This window comes from Pieris napi, chromosome 15, assembly GCF_905475465.1.
Source record: "Pieris napi chromosome 15, ilPieNapi1.2, whole genome shotgun sequence".
Classification (NCBI taxonomy): domain Eukaryota; kingdom Metazoa; phylum Arthropoda; class Insecta; order Lepidoptera; family Pieridae; genus Pieris; species Pieris napi.
Window position 1 is genome coordinate 11,570,099 of NC_062248.1, and position 8,801 is coordinate 11,578,899.

Below are 8,801 nucleotides of genomic sequence, written 5' to 3' on the forward strand. Positions count from 1 at the left end.
GGAGTTTTTTATTTGCTTTGCAATACTTTAAAACACTTATTCAGATATCTCTTGACCGATTACGTTCCTTGATTAAACTAATATCACTAAAATGTGCTTAACCATTTAATGAATTAAAATTCATAAACCAGTGCAATTCGACCGAGACCAACACACAAAATATTATTCAATATACAATATACTTTCTCACAAAAACTAGATGTTTTAAAATTAATCTTCACGCATTTTTCATTTCACGTCTCGGTTCTGTTTCAAACTACTAAATGTTATGTTTATGTGCGATAGGTACACACTCTCTTAGGTTCTTTGGTACAAAAAATATCTCAGGTCTTTTTTGTAATATTTATATTAATATGTGTTATTAAATCTAAAAATAAAGAAATAAATCAGCGTTGCTACAACCCTAATTGGGTCTGGGCCTCAGATTTCTGTATCTGATTCATGATCATATGGTAATCTAATGGGCAAGTATGTGATCAGCCTTCTGTGCTTTACACACGCTGTCGATTTTTGTGTCTAGGGCAAGCAGTTTTCCTTCACCGTTCGAGCGAATGATTTTTTTTTAATATATAAATTTCCCAATATCCCCTAATAGACTCTTATGGTACGGGACTTTATTTTATACATATATTTTGTACAAACATATACAATATACATACATACAAATAATCTAACTAAATTGTTAAAGACACTGGAAGGAACTAGCGTTTAAGATACAGGCTAGGCCTAGTTTAATCGCTAGTGCACATAGAATTATTTTATGTTCGAGGTTGACCAAAATTAATAGTGTAAAACAACGCTTCGTTGCATATTGTATGTTTATAACCTTTAGAATGTAAGTACCAAATGTTTTTCGTCAAATAAAGTGATTTTTATTTTTTTATTATTATTACATTAGGAAATTGCGATAGTGCGATCGAGCGAATGTTAAATGCGAATATAGACAGAAAGTCCCTTGGTAAGTTCGATCCCCGGGTTTGTCCCGGGGATCGAACCTACGATCTCAATGATAAGTTGAAGCTGAAGCCACTAGGCCAACACTGCGCTGAATTATTATTAAGTGAATATTTCGTAAGTTTAAAACAGACAAAGAAACATACGCAAAACTTCCTTTAGTCGGATAAAAAGCAATCGCGACCTTTATCATGATGTCTATATTGAAATTCGTAAAATCCCTTAGCAACAACGTGCTGACGTGTAAATTACGTGCGATTCCCGTGACCTCCACAAACCTATAAACCTCCTGTGATTTTATTACACACCAATACGTCGTAAATATTAACCTTAGGGCTGTCAAGTACTATATTTTAGTTGACAGGAAAAGTTATTTCAGTATTAAGTTTTTATTTAGACATAGACAACATTTATTACTAACAAAAACACACACATATAATAACAATAATCAAAGAAAAAAAATATAGTGAGAGATATCAAAAAGATATTATTTTAGGTTCGTTTCATGTGTGTAATGCGTGTGTGCTGTGGTTGTAATTGGCCCTGGATCAGCATTATGCTGAGGAGCAGACTGTTCCATAGCGCTGGTCATTCTGCCAGAGACCACAACATCTAGTTTGCGCCTCAGTCGCAAAAAAAGAAACAAAAGGAATGTTAATACTAAGTAGAAAAAATTAGAACAATAAATATTTAATGTTTGCTCACAAACATCACACATATTACAAGGAGGACAATCAGATACTTATGAAAATATATTATAGAAAGGATATACATACAAATGACATGAGAACTTAGAAGGCGGAGCGTTAGCCAGAACCGTGGAACTTCTTCACAATCGAGTAGCCCGCAATATCGAGCACATAACCCATGTGGGGACTCTTTCTTTATATTGAAGAAGTCACATGTGTCCGCAAACATCCGCGAATATACTATGTAAATACATAAATAGCAAGTAAATGTCCTCCATATAAATGTCCCCCGGCCTCGAAATACATATAAAACTGCCGAACGGATGTATGTACAGTTTTAACGAACAAATAAGTTGATTTATTATTATGGTTTTAAGTAAGTGATCTGTAATTAACTGTTAAAGCAAAAATACTGCCGATACACGTAGTTAGTCTACGAAACGTAGGCAGGCGAATACTAATAATGACAGCAATAATATAAAGTAGGTATTCTTGCAGCAATTACAGCGAGTTCAAAGTAAGTTCAAACGTCTATTTAAGGTTTAGAAATCATAAGGGATATACACATATAGTCATTATTTATCTAAAGAATTATGAAGCTACGAAGTATTACCAATTAGGCAACATCTGTTTTAAGGAAGGACTTAGTGGCTTAAGCAACATTAACGCTTCATTAATGAGTCTGAGTACCGCCATTACTCTTTCCTTTATAATGTAAAGGAATATGTAAAAAATCCTCTTGAAATATATAACGTATAATTATGCTGCCAGCTTTAAAGATACACTCCAGAGGGTCCAAATTTTTAAAATCTGTTCTGATTTTTAATTATTATTATTAGTTTAAGAATACTGTAAATACTGTATGTGTTGGAATTAAATGTGACTTATAAATTTATTAATATGGTTTATTTTTAAGATTAAGTTTCCTATAGTATGGTATTCAATGCGCATTTTCTCCACAACTCTGCTGCTATTACGCGATCTATGGTTCTAGATTGATACATTTTATGACAAGGCCTTCATACAAAAGTCGTAAACAGACAATTTATTGTTTTTTAGTACGCAATCCTGGGTCGTAAATTGGGAAATGTGATAGGAATTTCAAGATATAGCAACAAAAGTATTTCTTAAGGCAGTTTTTGCCGTGCACCACTACTATGTGCAACCCAGCTGCCCATTGAAGTATTTCCGAACCAATTCGACTTATATGTAGTTCTTCAAGAAAAGAGCGTACTGAGTTTTGTGCCCTGTGCGATTTTTTTGTGAAATTAGTTTCATGCAACTAATTTCATGATGGAGGTGCGACATGAAACTAGTGTCGCGAAAGTGCCTGTGCTGTGCGGACATGTGTATTTCGATAGTAATACATGATGCCACCCTGTATTTTTTTGAAAAAAATAAAAATCAATGACGCACAACCTTTTTTAGGTCTGGGCCTCAGATTTCTGTATCTGTTTCATGATCATTTAGTAATCCAATAGGCAAGTAGGTGATCAGCCTTCTGTGCCTGACGCATGCCGTTAACTTTTTGGGTCTAAGGCAAGCCGGTTTCCTCACGATGTTTTCCTTCACCGTTCGAGCGAACGGTAAATGCGCACATAGAAAGAAAGTTCATGTGTCAAAGTTTCGATCCTCGGTGCACAGCCGAGGATCGAAACTACGACCTCAGGGATGAGAGTCGCACGCTGAAGCCACTAGGCCAAAACTGCTCTGAATCTTATGATGAGAGTTAAAACTATTTTCAGTTGCTAAAAAACGCAGCATTGTAAGTTTACAGAGAAGTATCTCATTGAATAAAGAAAAATAAAGCTTTGATGCTCAAGGGGTCATGGTTACAGCGATACTGAGGATTTCACGACACTAATTATTTTACGAAATTAATTACAAACTACTTTCGTGAAACTGATTTCCCATGCATGCCACTAATTTCGTAATGTAATTCCGGCTTTAAAAGTTATTTTCGGATCCATATAAATGATGATAACTTTAATGTTCATATTTAAGTTTTGGAAATAAATGCTATTGTTATCACGTATTTTGAGCCTATCTAAAACTCTGCAATTTAAGCTGTATGTTAAAGATTTATTTAATTTACTGGAAATATCACTGTTACTTACATCTTATCGTTACATAAAGTACAAACATAACACTAGGTAAACACGATATTCAATAAAATGTGTATTTTTACTACGATGTGGTCACGCAATTGCGCGCTCAAACTAACTCTAGGAATTCTTTTTGGATTTCGTTGCTTGCCGAGTATTTTTGTAACGATTAAAATAAATTAAAGCAACATAATTATTCTGTTGAGTACATATTTGTTTATAAAATTTAGTTTTCATTGGTATGTATGTGTGAATCTTTATTAAAAAAATTTCTAATATCGTAATATTACTTAGTCATATTATTTGTGATTTTTGTACGAAACAAATGAACTTCAAATCAAGTATGTACCTGTTAGTGTATTTGTTACTTTTGTCCCCCATTTATCATACTATACACTCGGCGCATCACCGCTTAGTTTTTCACAAAGTGTGTAAACTAGACAATGTGTTTTTGAGTTTGCAAAAAAAAACTTGTCACTTGCCTAGTTTGGAGCTATTAAAGATGCTGCATCTTCATGTCATGTTTTTAACTCACATAAAATTCAAAAATCATTTATTCATATAGGTAACAAAATGTTCACATATGCACGTCAAAAAATAAATATATATGAAATGCTTCTAATTTTACATTTACTGCCAGTTCTTAAATCAAGGTCGTAGAATGGAAGAAAAGAACTGGCAATAAACTCTCCGCCACTCTTTTTTTTATTAGTCTTAATATACATACTCATCTGACAAGAGAAAAATATCTTTTGGGATTTATAAGTACCTTCCAGACTGATATTTAATCATTAGCGCTCTATCTAGTGCCAATTACTAAGCACTAATTCAAGCCTGTTCCACCAAAAGGAAAAAGAGAAAATATGGTGTCTCCGTTTATTGATAATTTATGTCAAACCGAGAAAAAAATATCACAAACAATATTATGATTTGGGAATATTCAAATTATGTATCAATTATTTCGTTTCTTGTAACAACCTCACACTATGCTACGTTTTTTTGGTATAATACGTTTTTCTCACCGATTTTATTTAACGTTTTAATTTATTCACTCATGCCTTCAAAAGAGATTAAGAACAATGAACTTTTTCCACTGTTCATGATTTTATTGCTGGTAATAAGTGTCGCATTTCATTGGCTCGTATTTCCTGGTAAAAAGCTTCGACCTTTCTGAGACCATTGTTAGGAGACGTAATACGATACTTACGTGGGTATACTAAATTCGAGAATATTATCAATAATAATTTTCGGTAATCACATTGTACTGACTGCTAATTAGACTAATTTCGCGTCTTTTGTTGATAATTTTAATGAAGAGTTGAAATATTCCGATTTTGTTTTTGTCTTAATTGTTAAATTCGCTAGTCCGCTTTGAAGAGTGCATTCACCGTGATAAAATACATTTTGACGGTGTAATATTCCGTACACAAAATCCGCACCAATACGTTATACCTACTTTACTGCAAATACAAATACAATTTGTTTGTTTTAATAAATATTTAAGGCGCTGAAAAACCCTATATATGTATTAGGAAATTTCTTAAGTAAAAATATGTGTGTTGGTCCCGACTACAAGAGTCTGATCTAACCTTAGAGATTAAGAAATTTATTATAAAAAAAATAAAGTATAATTTTAAAAATTTGCACTAACTATTATAAATATTTTAGGTTAATCTTTACAAAACTAGCCAGTACGTAAGTTTAAATGACGTTCATAAACGTGTTTGTGGAACCGTAAAACCTAGTGAGTGAATGTTACAAAGAATAAAACTACTGGCGGTATATCGAAGGAGAATATCAAACGACGAAGGCAAAGCTGAACGGTAAATTAAAGATATTTCGATGTTAAAGAGGGTTTATTTGAAGTGGATCTTAAAAATAAGGCGATAGGACCTTCCTTTACGACGAAGCGGCTTAGGTATCAAGTGTACATTTCAATTGAAGTGAAAATAAAGATTTAGAGGTTTGGGTAAAACATTATTTACGGTCTACAATTAATATTTTTAGTTGTTGAAGAAATACGCATAACACAGAGGCCGTTGTACTGACGAAATAATAATCGTTTTTGTTGAGAACACAGAGCTTTCTACTCGCTGTAAGAAAAATAATTGAGTGGTCATAATTTAATTAAAAACAAATGGCACTACAACCTTCTAGGTATGGGCCTCAGATTTCAGTATGTTTCGTGATATTTGTCAATCTAATAAGCAAATATCAGCCTCCTGTGCCTGACTTACGCCGCCGACTATTTGGGTGTAAAGCCTTATGATGTTACGAGTGAGTGTTAAATGCGCACATGGAAAGTCCATTGGTGCACAGCTGGAGCTCGAATCTACGATCTCAGGGATGAGAATCGCAGACCACTAAGCCAACACTGCTCGTAATGATGATAAAACAATAAAATAATAATTCCTACGTAAGCTATCATTAAATCGTCTTTAAAATATTTATTTGTTTTTGTATTTATAAGTCCTAAAAAAACGTGTATGCATAAAATTATACAAGAAAATGTGACATTACAAATTTTACACACATAAGCAAGCTAGCGAGTAAAAAAATTAAACAACCAAACACAAAAAAAAAATATCTAGCGTGATGCACCCAAACAACATGATAAACAAAGTTACGGTAAATTGGAATATTGTTGCAAAAAATATCAATATTTTCATCAATGCTAATAATAATTAAGTTGTAAGAGAAGTAGACTTTTAGTTATAGTATCTCTAGGATTACAAAGACAGGAACATTTTGCAGGAAGGTAAATACATATGAGTATTGATGTTAAATATTTAATACAAATAAACTAGTTTTAATCATACTATCCCGTAAAAGAAACATAGTTATGTCGTAAATACATAGCCACTCTGTCAGCTATCATATAACGTCATAACATCAAGAAGTACCCACTAGACGACCATAAACCAGCTATACATTGACGACCCAATTATCTACCGTAATTAATCCGAATTCGCCGCTTCCACCGGGAATTGAACCTTATACCCGAATATTACGGATGTAATAATTAATTCACGTTTTGACAAAACGGTAGCTCTTCAGTTTGGGGTTTTTGTTGGTTAAATTAAGCTAATTTGTCCAAGGTCATAATTTATTTGGTAAAGAAATTCTTATACCTATGTTTAATACAATTTTAATGGTTTTGTTCGTTTGTTTTATAGATCAGTAGGCAAACGGACTAGAGGCTCACCTGATGTTAAGGACATACCTGGGGGCCTACCATGAACTCTTATTGCGAGCCTATTGACAACCTACAACTGAGCTGCATCGCTAATTCGTACCATGACATCGAAAAAACGAGACAGTTTAGGTTCCCACGTGACCTTAGCGATTATCAGATTTCGTTCGTTCAATTTGTATGAAAATCCGTACCATGACCGCTCGGCTGAACCGAAATTTGACAGTTGCGCCTTCCAACTATGACAGGATAAGCGATTCTAAAAAAGTTACTTTTTGTTCAACTTTTTTGTATCGAAATGTCCAAATAATAGTTTAGAACCTATAAAATTCAATATTTGTATTAAAACTTGTTAATAAAGTTAAAATAATAAGATTTATCTACTATGGCTAACATATGAAAGAAAATATAATTTTTATATTTTGGGGTATTTTGAGTTTAGAGAGTGTGATAATAAATAAATTATTAAAATATCGACGGAGATGAGAAACAAGACGGCAATGCCCTTCTACCGACTTCGAAGATATTGATTTTATAATTTATTATAGATTAACTACTTTGACTCATTGAAGATTGCAGTGTACCTACAAATAATTGCACATGGTTCAATAATATTTTAATTAATTATTTAGGCATGTCTAACAAAAACATAATTCCCCTATTGTATCATATTTACAATAAATAATAATGCCATATCACTAGTAGATATTTATTATAGTTAAATTTTTCCTCATTATGTTCATGAATTGTATTATTCTCCTCTGCTTTTTCTTTAAAAAAACAGAGGTGTTTCTCAAATTTATAATGTGTAAATAATAAGCCATTTGAAAGTATTACAATAACAGTATTTATTTAGTTAGGATGACTCCATCAAGATAGAAAAATCTTGTCTTGTCTTGTCTTGAATCAGGCAATGTTCAATTGGATATAAACATATATTCATTTATATATTTTCTTCTCTCAATTCAGCGAGTTTGTCAGGTTTAAGCTGTAAAGACAATAGAATTATTTATATTATATGAATTAGTTAACGTATAAATTGAATTTGTAAAATATTAAGGAATCAATTTTTATCATTATTTACTTGATGATTTTCGAGTAATAGGTTGATTGTAATATCTTATGCAAAGAGTTTAATATCAGCAATTCACTTCGATATAGATATTTATTTTTAATAAACCAATTTTTGAACAATACTTACCCCATCATATTATTTTATAAGTTAAACAATTTGTAAAACTATATTTATGAAACCGAAATTTTGTAAACACCAAATATATTGAAAGCTCCTATCAAAATTTGAAGGAAACGTTTAAAAATAATAAGTGTCAACTGCACAGCACCAGAAAACTTTAAATTTAAAATATATCAAAAGAATAGTTTTATATTAAATAAATATATATTAAGACATAATAGCTTATTATAATTGATGAATTATTTAAAATAATTTTATATTTTATTTATTTTTATAGAAACATCTGTCGAAGTAAGTTTGACAGTTAAATTTCTAAACTTACATAGAAACCACAAACAAAATTATCGTTCTTTCATTCGGTCTTGCGATGCAAATACGATTCAGCTTATAGGCGGTCATGGTACGAAAAAATGCGATTGACTTTAGGTACCTAAACTCAACTGCATCTCAACTGGATTGTTTTAAGAAAGTTCATGGTAGGCCCCCTGGTCGCCAAACTCCAAAAAAGTAAATAATTGTTTAAAGAAAAACGCTTTTTACCGGATTAAAGTTATGTATTATTATAAATTTACAACTATTTGACATAATTTTAAATTTATAATAATACATAACTTTAATCCGGTAAAAAGCGTTTTTCTTTAAATAAATAATTGTTTCTTAGCATT

At 31.9% G+C, this 8,801-nt stretch overlaps 1 long non-coding RNA gene across 1 annotated transcript; it reads right to left on the reverse strand.

The window, feature by feature from the left end:
* Positions 1 to 7,764: 7,764 nt before the first annotated feature.
* Positions 7,765 to 8,203, reverse strand: LOC125056633. The gene is made up of 2 exons (XR_007118083.1): positions 8,143 to 8,203; positions 7,765 to 7,929 (listed from the first exon to the last, which is right to left on the reverse strand). It is a non-coding gene; the product is annotated as an uncharacterized LOC125056633 (long non-coding RNA).
* Positions 8,204 to 8,801: the final 598 nt, after the last annotated feature.